Genomic DNA, 17086 nt, shown 5'->3' on the forward strand with positions numbered 1-17086 from the left:
CGTTAGATTCTGACCCAATTTCACCATCTGATCAGGAAAGATGGCCCTGGCATGTCATAGTGCTTGCAGACCTGATCGAGTTTCGGTGATCGTTGAATTGAGTGTGGTCCGCCATGGCTGATCTGTAAAGCCGATTGGTACGAAAACTCAGCCTAACCTAGATCCATGGTCAGTGAGCTTAAGTCCGACCGCTCGTGAAAAAAGGCCCACCAGAAGTACTTCATTGGATCGAGAGAGGCTTGTTTTGGTTATAACCTAAGTATACCTTGGCCCTGGGGTTATTTTCATCAATATTAGGCCTATATAAAGACCTTAAAACCCTAACTCTCTTTTCCATACGAATTTCCTAACCCTAGCTAAGAAAGAGAAAAGAAAAGAAAGAGAAAGTGAGAGAGAAGTTGGTGAATCATCTTAGATTCTTTCCTATTACTTTACATCCTTACACCATCCCTTTTGAATCGTTATTCCGGCGATTCTAAGTTCATCCTTGAGTAAGTTAACCTAACCCTAATCTGTTTTAGAGCTTCGAATAGTATATGTATTGTCATAAATCATTTTTATTCTTGTCTTAGGTTATCCTGTCGCCGTTGACAAAGACATATCGTCTGAATCAGTTCGGTGCTCTATTTCTGATTTAAGGTGCGGACTTTAATCGTATAGGTTATGGTTTTCAAGGCTTTCAATGTCAGATAATGGTTTATTCTTGTTGTGGGTGCAATTTCACATGCCAAATGTTATGTTTGTATTGTATTTCTGATATATATGCTTTGTGTAGAGATTTGTGTATTCTATGTATATGTAGAAGGTACCGTATACGTATAAAATATGAATATGTGTTTGCCATGATTATTTGTCGTGTATTTGTGCTAGATGTATGTGTGACAACTCCTTGGCAAAAGGAATTGTCTAAATGCGTGTTTTTCAACTTGCGTCATGTATGTTGAACTATGTAGCTTAAGTGTTTGTAGAAATATCTGAATGATCTAAAGTGTAATATGTGATCCTAATTGCGGGAGTTGAGAAGTGATTCTCAACTCTCCTATTGATGTGTATGATTTCCTACATGCAAGTCATATTCCTTGTTGTTTAACTTCCTGTATTACTTATGTGTAAATCCATGTTAAGTTGATATTCTTCAAATGCTCATATGCTACATGGTTGAAATTGTTGTTCCATTACTATTCTAAATTGTTGATATGAATATCTGTTGTAGTGGAATATGTTTGGGACTATAAATTAGTCCAGGAAATCGGTAATCGGCCTTGAGTTCGTGGCTGAGGTTGCTTTCGCCACGAAAGACGTGAATTGACGAACCCGAATCGTATTAGAGTCGACGGCAGTGGTTTGGCCACGCGAAGTGTTTGTGCATTCTATGTCGTTCAACCCAACGTGCGCTCGCGCTAGTCAAGTTCGTCAAGTAACTCGATTGTCCGATGCATGTTCACCATGTATGGACGCTATTGTATGAATCTAAGGTACCAAACTTACCAGTGCAAATCCTGTTAACCATTGTACCCTGATCCGCTAAGACTCATGAGCCGGACATGGTGGTATGGGACACCGTGGTCGAGCTGTCGGCCTACGCTGGGGTGACAAGCCTCCCCGTAGTGACCAGTGAGGAACCAAACTCGTGAGCCGATTATGGTGGTATGGGACACTATGTTCGTGCTGTCGGCCTACATTGATTGGTGACGAGCCCTTTGTAGTGACCTCGAGCATACCTGGATACCGCATTGAGGTGACGAGCCTTATTGTAGTAATGAAGGTATGATATGCGTGCATTGATTGGTGACGAACCCTTTGCAACGACCTAAAACCATGTGATCGTATGAGATGATCTAGGGCTGACAACCCTAGAATGGATCACTGTTTGGATAGTGACATGAGGAAGGTACCTTAGCTTCCCAATCCTGTTGTATGAAAAAGGACTAATAACAACTTGGTAATCATGTTCATGCACCACATTTGCATGTGCCTGGAAGAGGTGGAGCACTTGAGGTGGTGTCATGCATAACGTAAGATGAAGACGAAGAGGGTGTACGCGCGAGGGCACGCATCATTCTATATACATCCTTGCACTAACAAGAGTATTTAGGACATGTTTGATTGTTCTGCTTTATCATTACTGCTTGATTGAATTGATAACATGTTAACATTTGCTTTATTGTTCCACTGAGTTGATCACTCACTCCCACGTTTTGGGACGGTGTTTAAACACCCACCAGATTCTGTCTTAGATGCAGATATTGACGCGACCCCTGAGGCAGAGCAGGAGTTCGAGGATGATGAGGCTGTATTTTCTTTCATGCAGTTTTCAGGAGAGTTCTAGTGAGCCTTATTCTGATACGTAGGATTCTGGGATTTCTTTTTGGGAATAGATGATGTCATTTGATGCTTGTAATTTTGATAGTAACACTTGTAACACTTGTAAGTATGACCTGGTATGTATATGTACTTCAGGGATTTGCACATGTACACTTATGATTCGGTAAGTCTTCCGCTTGCGTTCTTTCACTTATCCCTGAATTATATTGGCAATTTGGCTTAATCTATTCCATGTTTTATGTACTCATACAGACAACATACATCTATCATTCAATATGTTGCATAAGTGATGTTTTGGAACTCGGGAGTTGAGTTATGCTCGACTCCCGAATTTTAGGGCGTTACATCACAACAAGAGAAACAATGGTGATTGAATGCTCGCCATTAAAAACTTTCCTGGGCCACCTTATGAAAATATATAACTTTTATTTGGTATCCACACGTTAATAATGTAAAAGAGGAAAAATACAAATATCAGCTTGATCTAAAGCTTATTGGCATTACAAAAAGCTTTTAATGATTATTCACCACTTTTTACAGTGATGTGGTTCACCTGAGATTTGGATCTTCTTAATTTTTGGAACAAAATTATGAAATGATATGATAAAAATGATGGGTGGCGTGGATATAGAATACATTCATCAATGTGGACCCAAATGGTAAGGGTAACACCTTCGTAGGTGTTGCCCGGGTAACAGCTAATCCGCTCCCCATAGCTACATGATGATGGGTAACCACGAAACCCGGGTTCGGTAGTGACCTCTGAACCGACGGACGCGGATTGCGTCACACTGGGTGGGCGGGGGTCTGTGGGGCCCATCGTGATGTAAGTGTTTTATCCACGCCGTTAATCGATTTTCTCAGATCATTTTAAGACGTAATTGCAAAAATGAAGCAGTAATACAGCTCCAGTGGACCACACCAAAGGAAGTTGCAGTTATAATGACACTCACCGTTGAAACCTTTCTAAGTGCCAACGTGATGTTTTTTTACTATCCAATCTATTAATAAGGTCACTTAGACGTGGATGAAGTGAAAACACAAATTTAGACTTGATCTAAAACTTCTCCAGCTCTCAAGAAGTTTTTAATGGTGTACATTCAATACTCACCTTGTGATCCACTTAATCCTCGGACCTGCCTCACTTTTTGGATCATATCTTAAAATTGATCTGAGAAAAACGATTAACGGCATGGATAAAACACTTGCATCATTTTAGACCCCGCAGAGCCCTGCCCGGACGGTGACGCAATCTGTGTCGTGTACCGACGCGTTGTTGCTGTACATAACTGCAAAAGCCTTTCCCGGGAAGTTCCTGCGCAAGGATGCCGGGTGGGCCCACTACAATGTATGTTAGAAATCTAGTCCGTTCGTCCGTTTTGAGAGCTCATTTTATAATGAGAGATCGAAAATTAGGTGTATACAAAATTCAAGTGGGCTACATGAGAGGAAAAGTGGGAAATTAGTGAGCACCGTTGAAGGATTCTGATGGCCAATTTTTTTGTAGCAGGCTATATTCTCAGTGTTTTTACTTCATCCCATTGGGTATGACCTTATAAACGGTGTGGATAGCATATAAACACCAAGGTCGAGCTAGGAAGGCTTCAATGTTAGGAATTTCTTTCCCCGATTTTACCTCTTGTGCGACCCACTTGAGTTTTATATCTACCTAAGTTTTGGCATCACCTCCAAAAATGATCTCTCGTAAAGGAGGACGGACGGAATGGATTTCTAACATACATTGTACTGGGCACCACCCATCATCGTTAAGGATAAACTACCTGTTAAAGGCTTTCTCGGAAATCCGCGTCCCTCCGCAGGAAGTTCCTGCCATAGGACGTTGGGTAGGGTTTACCAAATTGTTTGTGAGAAATCCACCCCGTTCATTCTCTTTAGAAGATAATTGTAGGACACACAACAAAAAACAATAAGTATTTAAAAGTTAAGTGGGTCACATGAGAGGAAACAGCGGAATTCAATGTGAATCGTTGAAACATTCTAAGGCCATAAAATTTGTGTGTCATGTATGTATATATATATATATATATATATATATATATATATATATATTATTATTTTTTTTCACTTCATCCCCGTGGTAATGACCTTGTAAATCGTTTGGATGGCATGTCAGGAAGGTTTTAACGCTAGGAATTTCATTTCCCAAATTTCTCTTTCATATTACCAACTTGAGCTTTGAATCCACCTCATTTTTTTATCGAATTTCATCACGGATGAACGTGGTAAATTTCTCACAAACATCTCCACAGCCCCACGCAATATCCTTGGGCAGGATCTTCCAGCGAAAACCTTCCGTTGGAAATCCGCGTCCCTTCAGGTGGGAAACCGATGGAAGCGGATTAGCTGGTGTACCAGCCAATATAGCGGTGGTACAAGTTGTACGAACGGTTCAAAGGAGATCAAAGTTACGTGGGCCCACAATGATGTATTTATTATATCTACACCGTTCATCCAAATCATTTTAGAGTACTATATCAAAAGTTAATCATACCCGAAGATCAACTGGACCACACCGCAAATAGTAGCAGAGATAATATTTTTACCATTGAAAATTTTGTAGGGCCTACCATAACGTTTATTTTACATCCAATCTGTTCATAACGTCGTGAAGACCTGGTTTCAATGACAGACGTGCAATCCCGCATTGCTTTTTTGTGTGGTCCATTTGATTGTTAGATATATTTTATTTTTAGTTTGAAGGCTTATGACGAGTTAAAAAATAGATGAACTGTTTGGATATAACACCTACCTCATGATGGAACCCACGTAACTTGCTGACGTCAATGCACCAGCTATATAGCTGTGTGTGGTGCACCAGCCAATCCGCTTCCGAAACGGATTGGGTACTCCCCTGCCACCAGCTAATGGCTGATGTCCAGTGCTACGTGGCCTTCAAATGATGTATGTGTTTCATCCATGCCATTCATCTATTTTTCTATATCATTTTATGATACGAGATTAAAAAAGATGAGATATATACCAATCTCAGTGGACCACATTACAGGAAATAGTGTTGAATAAACATCGGCCATTAAAAAGATTTTAGGGGCTATAAAAGTTTTGGATCAAGGGGATCTTTGTTTTCTTGTTTTTGTTTTTTTTCCCATCATCTGGGTCTGTATGGCCTAATCAACAGATTGGATGTCAAATAAACAATACAGTGGACCTTAAGAGGATTTTAATGGTGGATATCCAATCACTATTGTTTTCCTGTGGTGTGGTCCACCTGAGATTTATACTCCTATCAGTTTTAAGATCAACTCCTAAAATGATCTGTAAAAATGGATGAATAGAATGAATGAAACACATACATCATGGTGGGGTTGGTGGGGTCCACAAAGCACGGACCATCAGCTACGAGGCTCGTGGCAGGGGAGTTGTCAATCCGTTCCCACTGTAAAGAAGAGAGCAGGGTGACGCGGATTTCCTCGAAAGCCTTTCACGGGAAGTTCCTTTGCAAGTATGTCGTGTGGGGCCTACTACAATGTAAGTTAGAAATCCATCCTGTCCATCCGCTTTGAGATCGGCCTACTACAATGTATGTTAGAAATCCATCCCGTCCATCCGCTTTGAGATCTCATTTTATAATGATACAAAAAATTAGGTGTATACAACATTCAAGTGGGCAACACGGGAGGAAACAGTGGGAATTAAGTGAGCGCCGTTGAAGGATTCCTATGGCCAATTTTATTTTATTTATTTAATTTTTTTTCTATATCAGGCTATATTTTTAGTGTTTTCACTTCATCTCATTCGGAATAACCTTATAAATGGTTTGAATAGCATATAAACATTAAGGTTGAGCTCGGGGAGGTTTCAACGGTAGAAATTTCTTTCCCCAATTTTACCTCCCGTGTGAGCCACTTGAGTTTTGTATCCACCTAAGTTGTGGTCTTACCTCTTAAAATGATCTCTCAAAACGGATGGAAGGGATGGATTTCTAACATACATTTAATTGCAGTGGCCCCACCCAGTATCCTTGCGCAGCAACTCCCTGCTTAAAGGCTTTCACGGGAAATCCGCGGCCCTTCGCGGTGTATATGTTCTAGCCAAACCGTCCAGACTAATTGCATGAGCCTAATATCAGGTGGACCACATAACATGAAACAGTAGTGATTAACCGCCCACCATTGAAAACTTCCTGAGAGAACAAAAGTTTTGGATCAAGCCTATATTTGTGGTTTACTTTCATCCAGATGCGTGTGACCTAATCAACGGTTTGGATGGCAAATAAACTTTACAGTGGGCCTCAGAAAGTTTTTAATGGTTCAATCACAAATGAGCTGGCAAAAGTGTAACCGTGGAACTCCCTGAGGTGAGTAGTACTGAATCAGATTCGTCTAGCAATCCTAACCTCTGTTTTATGAATGCTTGTTTGTTGACATTGGACCATGGGATATTTTCATTTTGACCATCCAATATCTGTCCACCAATCCAATGGTCTGATGATGAGGTAAGCATTTTAGGTTAGGATACATCTAAACTCGGAAGCATAATTTGGACAGTTTAATTGAATGAGTAGTATTCCAAATGGTAGATTTTATATGCCTGTGTATCATCCATCACCCAAGTTAAGAGTATTAAAGGTTTTCTCTTTTCTATCTTTTTAGTTCTTTTTTTGTTTCTTTCTTGCATAATATTGTTGGGTTTGACCTCAGTACAAAGGACAGTGTTATCTATGGCATGGAATTTTCTTAAACTTTGTGCTGAGATGAAGGGTGAATACAGTGTACTTGGGATGAAAATTTTATATTTGTCATATATTAACTCAAGTTAAATCATAAAAAATGTGAGATCGTGATGTAGGACGTGGCACACAAGTATACTCTTAGCATGATTGGACTGAAAAAAAGTTAAACAGAAGTGAAAGTAATCCATTAGAATCGGGCCAATATCACATAGGACACGGGTATACCCAAGCCTAGACACATTCAGTTTGACAAAAAAAAAAATCATTCTTAATATAAAGAAATTGTCATTTGAAGTATAAATCATAAATTGATCATAACTTTTAATTCAGGTATCGTTATAGGACACACATGACTTATTGATCTTTATCTAGCAGGCTATTTAGGATCAGTCGACCCACATAGTTGTATCCATCTGTTTCACAAGAAAACGCATACTCCCATTCAAAAATTGAAATTTTAGTAAAAAATACTGGTTTTAGTAATTTTAATTTTTGTTGTATTTCTTTTATTAGATTTTTAGGTTTTCAATTTTTTTAGAGATTGATTATAATCAAATTGGTAAGGTTAATTTAAAACTTTTTATTTTTGACAAAACTTATTGGGTAAGTTCTGTTCTAAGTGAATTAGAACTTCCATTAAATTTAGAATTTAACTATTTTGATTAATTTTGAATTAGAGTTTTTTTTTTTAATTTATTAGTAGAATATTCGAGAAATCATTCACAATAAACATTATTCAATAAAAATACTTGAGTTTTATTGATCTTCCTCTTCATTTTTTCACTCTTCCCTACAAGGTAGACTCAAGATAGATTGATCATTATCGAAAAGCATGATTAACCAATCCTAACCTTGGATTAATGACCATTTGTTTGTTGAAGTTGTAACAAAGGCTATACAAACAAGATCAAGCCAAGTTGAGCTACAACGCCTTGCTGATGTATAAGCAAAGTCAAACTATGGACAAATGAAAATGCTAATTAAATGAGGCTACCCAAATGAATTGTTTGAAAATTATTGAACCACAAACAACAAATTCATATAAGTAGAATTATGCTTTGAGAAAACGGTACACATGCGTACTGCTATTACTATGGACAATGAACAATCATCAATCCATACCACATTACTAGAATATAGAGTTTTTCCTCTCCACTTTCCAATTTCCTTTTTGAGGCTCTTTGCACTTTGGCCACATTGTCACATGTATATATCATCCAACCTGCACATCAAGTGTAGCCTTACAAATTAGCACTATCTAAAATTGAGATGGGTCACACCATAAAAAATAATGAACAACCACCCAAAAACCTCTGATTTTGCTTGGTTGTCCACATGATGGCTAGATCAGCTGAGTGCTGCACACGCTATGGAGAGCCTCGTGTGCAAAGTGTTGTAGAATATGTTAAACTTACAACATTGTAATGGAATCAGCATTTTTTTTAAATTTTTGTTAATTAAAAACTATAAATTATTATTATTATGGCGTGCATAGAAATATATAATATAATATAATCATGGCACGAGTTTGGATATGGGTAGAGTATACCTACAGACACATCCCAACCATTAATTATCAGGCTCAAACTAACATCACAAATCGCAAAGGCACCCATTTTAACTACACCCTTATCATCATTTCGGGCCGAGCTTCAGTATCTTTGAGGCCTATCTGACCCACAGCCATCCCTCTTGATGAGTGGAGCAGCCTCCTTTTGTACAAGATGAAGCATGCCTGTAATTGGTGATGATGGTGATGCTGCTCTGTGAATTTAAATGCAAGCGTGCAGTTAGAAAAGGATGAGATTGCATGAGCCATTCACATACAAGGCCACAACTTTTTTCCAGAGAGAGCTAATGATACGCAGCTGCCAGCATCTTGGCGCACACACAGGTCTTCAATTTTAGAATCTTCGTATCCAACAAGTCTATAAAAATGGTTGAGGATTACAAAGCATGTTATATCATTATACAAGAAAAGTTTCATATTTATTAAATAATTATTATTATATGATTGTGTTCATAAACATTATTAAAAAATGAATTTTATTTTTATGTATCTGTTTGAATTAGAACAAATGAAATTTTCATATTTATTAGACGATGATAAAATTTTATTTGATTTTTCTCATATAATCTCAATAATATATCAACTTGATGATTGCCTTATGGAAACAAAAGACTTAAAAATAAAAGAAACTTTTCTCACTCAGTAAAAGCTAAAGAAATAAGGGGTTATTTATCACCATGTTTTACAACCATGTGATAACAAAAATATCCAAAAGGATTCTCCAATCTAGGCCTAGCAATGGCCCCGTACCTTGGCCTGTGGGCTGGGCTTGAGCTTGAAATCTAGGTTTGGTGTTCGAGCTAGTCCGGCCTAACTTGCCTGTTGGCCTAGTTCAATCATTAAGTTGGGTCATTGTTAAATAAAAGAATGAATAATTTGAAGACACATTTGAGAGATATCTCGTTCAACTCATGTAGTTTAAAAGTACTTTTGGATTGAAGGTCATGTTTCTATATAAATAAATAAATAAAATCACATAAATGAGAATTAGTGGATGGAGGGTATGTTGAATTTTATTTTTTAATTGGGTTTAGACTATTTCACACCTTTGACCATGTCACTCTTTTCCTTTAGTACAAGGCCTGGCTAGTGGTAGAACCCAGGCCTTTTTAGCCTAATTAGGGAGTGTTCGAGCTGGGGCTAGAGCTAAGGGGACTAAGGTTAGGCCAAGGCCATCCCATCCCAGCCTTTGCCTCGTCCACTTCCACCCCCGGCCCTTCTCCAATCAATACATGCGCTGTTTTTTGTTCTTCGTAAAATCGCTTTCTTTTTAGAAGAATGCTTAGGTTTGACTTTAATTCAATGCAGATAATGATAGAAATAATACAAAGGAACCACAGTAAACAAGAGTTTTCAATTCTACAGTGGCGTCATGGTTCGGTCACATCAATGTCCATCAGATTGGGAGATCCCAACCACCATTCAAGTAATCTATTGATCTTTTCATTTGAATATGGACAGTTGCCGCATACCGCTTAACCATTTACCTTGAGGAGACAGCTTAACTGCTTAAGATTGTCTAAGAGGGGTAGAAAACAACTTGTGCAGTTTTCTTGCAACGGTCCATCCCAAGTGCACCCATCAATTGGTGGGTTTGAATAGGTATGTGACACGTGTATGGTGGGAAGGTGAAGATCACTTTTTGTAGTGGTCTTTGGACCCGTACACCAAGGAATTTCCTGTCCAGATCCTTGCAGCAATTGCTAAATATTAGGTTAGTAGATGGACCAGGTGGGTCTAAGCTAGAAAAGTTCATGAGTCTGGCTGGGTTAGAGTTACATGGGCCATAGTAAAAAAAAGTTCACAATGCATTCAAATCTTTCTTATACAAGGGACTAAATTAAAGGGCCAGACCCAAGAGGACCCGACCATGAACCATTGCCCAGAGAAGAGTTTCAGGTCCCAACAAGGGTATCTTTGAGGAGGGCGGCTCTAATGAATCAAAGAAACCGAAAAGAGCAGCCCACGTGAATAAGAGGCTGGATCCAGTTCACACGTTTCTAGGATAAGCTTGATGTAGAAATTGAAGTGTGCTGCCCAGTCTAATGTTTTAGTGAAATCCAATCCGTCCATCATGTGTTCCCCCTCCTATCCTCCTTGGATCCGAGAATTCAGGTTGATACAAAACTCGGGCGGCCCACACCATGTAAATCCATGCCTAGAAATCTCTAAAATCAGTGTTGTGGTCCACCTGAGTTTTGGAATGGCCTTATTGTTGGGTGTTAATTCATACTGGTTGGATGCATCTTATGAATGGAATAGATGGCATATGAAAAATACAGTGTGCTGCACGTACAATTTGAAAGGTTTTGATGGTGGGGTTCCCAGTGAGGCCCACCTGAATTTTGTCCATGCCACTAAAATGAGAGTGAGCAAAATATCATCATGCTTCCCATAATCTGCCCCTAAAAATCATCTAAGAAAGCTACCACGAAATCTGCCAGAAAGAGAAGGGAACAACCCAAATTTGATAAAATACACTGAGAAAAACAGACAAGAATCTGCTTATGATCAACCCATAATCAAGCCATGATCATCCTGCAAATTTTGAAGATAGAGAAGCCCTATGAGAATTGCAATCAAACACTCCAATAAAGGGCCCGCAGCATTCCAATACTCAAAGATTGTACTTATGTATAAAAAATGGATGGCATGTGTATCAAAAAATACAATTACCAGACATTTTCATTCATTGATCGGTGTTCATTAAAATGATGATAGAAAATAAAATGGTTAATGGTAAGAAGAAAAGTGATGGATAGGATCCTCTGTTAGGTTTGATCTTCTCAACATAAGCAATCCTTAATAGAGCCCAACAAATGGATGGATCTGACCTCTCAAGTGCAACCCACATTGCACAGTTTAACTTCAAATCCCATCAATTCTTTTTTAGTGGTAGATGACATCCAAACAGCCCCACTAAGTACATCGCCATTCAAATACGTCCTACTTACATAATACATTGTTACACAGTATTAGGCAAATCATTACTCTCCCACATTCTTTCTTTATTTTTCTTTTTTATTGATTGTATCTTTTATTATATTTTATTTTAGTCTCCAATTAGAGATTTGATTAGGGGGATTTGACTCAATCTCCTCCTCTATAAATTCCAATGTATTGTAATATAATTTAACATAGTAAAAATTATTCTTCTCCAAAATCCTTTTTTATTCTCTGAAATTTATCACATGCTTAACTAGAATTAGCTTTACTGCAGTGCTTGTTTATGTCGACGATATCATCTTAATAAGGAATGACCTCTTTGCCATTTCTACCTTGAAAGTCTTTCTCCATACCAAGTTCCACATTAAACATCTTGAACCAAATACTTTTTAGGCATTGAGGTGACCCGCTGCCTAAGGGAATTTTCTTAAGCCAATGCAAGTATGTTCTTGGCATTATCAAAGGCAGTGGTAATCTTGGAGCTCAACCTACCTTGCTCTCTTCAGATCTCCGCTAATTCGGACTCCAATTGGACCAGTTGTGCACAAATACTATGATCTATTATAGGATATTTCATTATGCCTGGCCAAAGTCCACTTTCTTGGAAAAAAAAAAATACTATTGTTTCATGGTCATCTGCTCAGGCTGAATATCAAGCCATGGCCAATGCCACATCAAAACTCATTAGGCTAAAATCTCTTCTTCATGATCTCGGGGCTCACCATTCTCAACCCCTGGACCTTTTAGGGCCTGTTTGATTTTCCAAATCCTCTGTAAATATCATGTAAATAAGCAATTATTACCTTTTCATCCTTTTTCAAAAGTAGCTTGTATTTCTGCTTGCAAACCAATCCAAAAGGACTTGTTTAAATGTGTGGACCCCACTGTGATATATATGATATATCCACTCCATTTATCTATTTTAGTAGAACATTTTGAGGCACAAGACGAAAAATGAGGCAGATTCAACACTCAGGTGGCCCACACCAAAGGAAATAGTTTCCAAGAAGTTTTTTATGGTAGATGTTTGATTTCCTTTTTCCCGTGGTGTGGTCCACTTGAGCTTTGGATCTTTCTCATTTTTTTTCTCATGCCCTTAATTCAGCTGGCATAATGGATGGAGGGTGTGGAGACGCCACATACATCATGGTGGGTCCCACATATTTCACAATGCCCTCGTTTTTGGCGTTAAAAAAGTATGGGTCAAATCCAGCATAGGGAACAATGCGGTAATTTCTTGAGGAAGTAATTATTACCCATTTACAATGCATTTACAGGGAATTTGGAAAATCAAACGGCCCATTATTGTAACAATCAAGCTGCTTTTCACATTGCCAATAATCATGTTTCCACCGGTGCATCAAGCACAAAGAGATTGATTGTCACATTGTTTAGGAAAAATTATCGTTTGGCATCCTCCGCACATGCTACATCCCTTCCTAGCATTAGCTTGCAGATGTCTTCACCAAGGCACTTGGGAGGGACCACTTCCAACTTTTAATTGGCAAGTTTGGTGTTATAGATCTCCACCCGCCAACTTGAGGGAGAGTATTAAGCTACTCATTACTCTCCCTTACCTTATTTGCCTATTTTCCTTTTTTATTGATTGTATTTTTTTACTGTATTCCATTTTAGTCTCCATTTAAAGATTTGATTAGAGGATTTGATTCAATCCCCTTTATAAATTCCAATGTATTCTAATACAATTTAACATAGTGAAGAATCATTCTTTTCCAAATTCCTTTTTTAATTCTCTGACATTTATCACACAATGAGGAAATTTCTTTCAATATAGTTTGCTATGGATAGTCTTAATACCTGTTGGGTAGACACCTAAAAATGAGTTCGTCTAATTATTATTGGTTATCAAGATTGTTTTTAATCCTTACTGAAAAGATATATGATCTCTTATGCATAATTGTGGTTAAATGAGCTCATCTTTAGGCATCTACCAAACAGTCCATTAGTTTTTCAACATCTACTCCCTAAGAATTGCCCATCAGGTGTGACATGAATCACATATACAAATACACATAAATGCATTGCAATTTACTTGGTATGTTCACCAAAGGAAAAAAAATACAATTACAAACAATCTCAATAGCCTATCATCTAAAACACAACAACTTACACTAAATGCTTTATTGTAACTTGCAATTCATGTGACCTCAAGAACCTTCTGTAAGACCATCAGGAAAACAAAAATGCAGCTCCCTTGTCTCACATAACTGCAAATCTAGGCCATGGATTCAAGGAATGGGTAGTTGGTGTACCCCACGAGATCAGGTTATAGAAACTGCTTCTATCGTACTTGTTAAGTGGCGCATCGAGCTCGAATCTCTTAGGCAGGTCAGGGTTAGCCAAGAACAAGCAGCCATACGCAATTAGATAGGCGTAATTACTAGCAATAGCTTCATAGCCTCCTGCGACAATGAAAGTTCCTTGAAAGCCTTCCTCATTGGTAAAAGGCTGTGGGGAGTTTTGGGCTTCCCACCTACCGTGGCCATCCTTGGCTCGACCATGTGGCAATAGAGAATTTTATACTTGTTTAGTGATTGAGCCATGTAAAGGCCAATAACTTCTGGGTTTGAGTCCCCCGAATCGATATAAGTGGCAAAAGGAGCAAGCCTGATACCGACTCTATCAGCTCCGATCTCATTGGCAATGGCCTCAACTATTTCTAAAGCAAAGCGGCAACGGTTCTCCAAGCTTCCACCATACTCATCAGTTCTGTCATTGACTTGGTCTTTCATGAACTGATCGATTAGGAAACCATTGGCTGCGGCGATTTCCACTCCATCAAAACCTGTATATACCAAAGAAAATTCACAATGCAGACAGATTCAGACTCATGCGTGCACATTTTACTACTGTGGAGGAACTAATCAACTAGGGGTGACAATGGGAGGGGTTTGGCATCTGACCTCCCAGCAACCCAAACTAGACCCATTTACTAAACTGGTCTATAATTTAGGCCCATGGCCCGAGCTGTAAAAAAAAAATTTATGAAGGCCAAGCTCCACTTGGCTTGACCCATTTAGTTTGTGTTCCTCATTTTGAGGCCCAATGGCACTGATAAAGACATTTTTGATATCAAAACACCTGTTAGTCTGTTACAATTTATAAGTTTCTTATAAGTGGGTTGGGGGCAATCAGCCTGGCCTGTTTACTTAACAGGCCACATTTTTCAGGCCACGATCCAAATACAATACATATCGGATAACCATAACCATCTGATGGACAAGGGCTCACTGGATTGAAGAGTCAGTTGTATTTGTTTTTAATGGCCCATTTGCTCATACCAACAAGAGAGGTTTATTGTGAACGATTAATGAGCTGTGTCCCATCCACGATTGATTGACATGACATAACTCTTCAATCCAAGATGAATGTATAGACAAACTGAAGTTGTGGAATTTGAAATTCTTATCTCATGCTGTGTATGAAATGAAAATCGTACCTGTTTCTACAGCATTCCTTGCAGCAACTCTAGAATCATTGACGAGTTAAAGGAATTTCATCTGCCCTCAACCGTCGTGGAGGTGAGATCTCTTCAATTCTGAAATCATTGTCATGAAACGGAGGTGACATTGGCCTCTCATTACACAACATTGGAGCTTGCTCATTAGGCTAAAATCCTATAAATAGGAATTAGATAAAAATATTTCAATGACAAACGAAATGGGGCGGGCCTTAGTAGTCCTACTAAACTAACAAATGGATCAAACAAGGAATGGGTTTCCTGAAATGACCACATTTGCAAGGAGGAAGAAACAAGGGGTTGTTTGGATTGGTGGAATCCTATGGAAAAAAGCCATGGAAATGAAATTGATTTCCACAAATGTGACGTTTTCCACTGTTTGCGAGAACATATTTATCTTTGGAAAACTGGAAATTGATTTCCATTTCCACGGTTTTCCTCAAAAAACAGTGATTTCTATTTCAGGAGTTGTGGCACATGGTCGTTTTGGGAAACAAGAAAAACAAGATGATAAAGAGATTAAAAAACTCAACCACACCATAATTAGAAACCCTCCCCACATGCCAAAGTTGACAAAAGAAAATGCCACCCTTCTCATGAACAGCATCCACAATTGGTTTCCAGGCTTCCACCTGCTCTTTTGTCCAAATCCCAGGTGTGTTTGCATCCCTTCAAGATAGGGAAGAAAATTACAGAGAGATCAGGAAAAAAAAAAACTTGGGCTGCATTTGGATGATCAAATGAATTGAAGAGGAGCCATAAAGTTCTGATGCCTCGGAACGTGAATGGTATCCTAATGCACCATTATATGCAAATGGGGTCTGTTCCAGTCATCCAGACCATATATTGTGGTCCATTCTCTGCATCGGGTCACTTTGATTATTTCAGCCCACAAATAGATGGTTAACAAAAATGCAACAATGGCCCCAAAAAAAATCCAATGGGTTGATAACTATGATCTTCCAATATGGCAGATTTTCGGGTCATCTCCCATTTGCAATGGATCCGACGAGATCATGAGATCAATGAAACATGAGCCCCACTTGTACGGAACAGGAACATCAGGAAGTTATTTGCATTGTGACGTGTAAGAGATCCAATAATTCTCCATGAGTTGAGCTGTAAACACTCAGTTCATTCGCAAGGAAAAGAACAAACTGTAGGTGTTTTCTAGTATTCATAATGAAGAAGCAACCCTCAAAGTAGAGCACCTTCTTTTCAAGACCAACTTGAAAGTAATGTAATTGCAGTTTGGAGCCTAGTCCCATGATATGAAGACTAAGGCCTTGTTTGGTAGATGCCTAAAAATGAATTCATCTCATTTTAGTTAACAGTAATTATGTAATAGAGATGAAGATTTCAAATATATAATTACTGTTAAATAAATAAAATGAGATAAACTCATTCTTAGGTGTCTGCCAAACAGGGCCTGAACTAATTAAAATCCACTAGGACATAGAAATGCAGTTATAGTTATAACTGTGCAAAGTATAAACTATAAACTATGCATGAACCTCTATATGTAAGCCATCTCCTCTGTCCAACCATTGCATATGCCTGTGAATCTGGATAATGAAATTAATGGCCACCTATTGGATGACAATACCTAAAATTCACCAATTAGATGTCCATCCATTAGTCAAGGAGTATGTGCATTGTCAGATGGTAGAGGTGGTTTATGTACAGATTCGTGTTACACAGGATACAAGATCATTGCCTCCAAATAAATCAGAAGCAAACACAAAAAATAAAAAGATAAGTTGCAACTTCAAGTTTCACCCTTGAGCTGAATCAGAAACACCGGTGGCTTCAGTTATTAAAAGTCCCCCTTCGGTGGTTCTCTGAGAGTAAAACAAGATGGCATGTGGTTGCGGGACATTTCCATAAGATCTCTGTCTTGTCAACAGAGCCAAAGCTATTCTGCCAAAAAAAAAAGAAAAAAAGGGAAAGAGTTTCTTGAGTTGGGCATTGTTGACTCCGACAAGGTAGATAGTTCCACTTCATTTGATCCATCCTCGCCTTCACATAAGGGGAAAAAAACAGTAAAAAAATA

At 38.5% G+C, this 17086-nt stretch overlaps 1 pseudogene; it reads right to left on the bottom strand.

The window, feature by feature from the left end:
* Nucleotides 1–13635: 13635 nt before the first annotated feature.
* Nucleotides 13636–16029, bottom strand: LOC131236740 (12-oxophytodienoate reductase 2-like; annotated as a pseudogene).
* Nucleotides 16030–17086: the final 1057 nt, after the last annotated feature.

The sequence above is a fragment of the Magnolia sinica genome, chromosome 2 (genome assembly GCF_029962835.1).
Source record: "Magnolia sinica isolate HGM2019 chromosome 2, MsV1, whole genome shotgun sequence".
Lineage (NCBI taxonomy): Eukaryota > Viridiplantae > Streptophyta > Magnoliopsida > Magnoliales > Magnoliaceae > Magnolia > Magnolia sinica.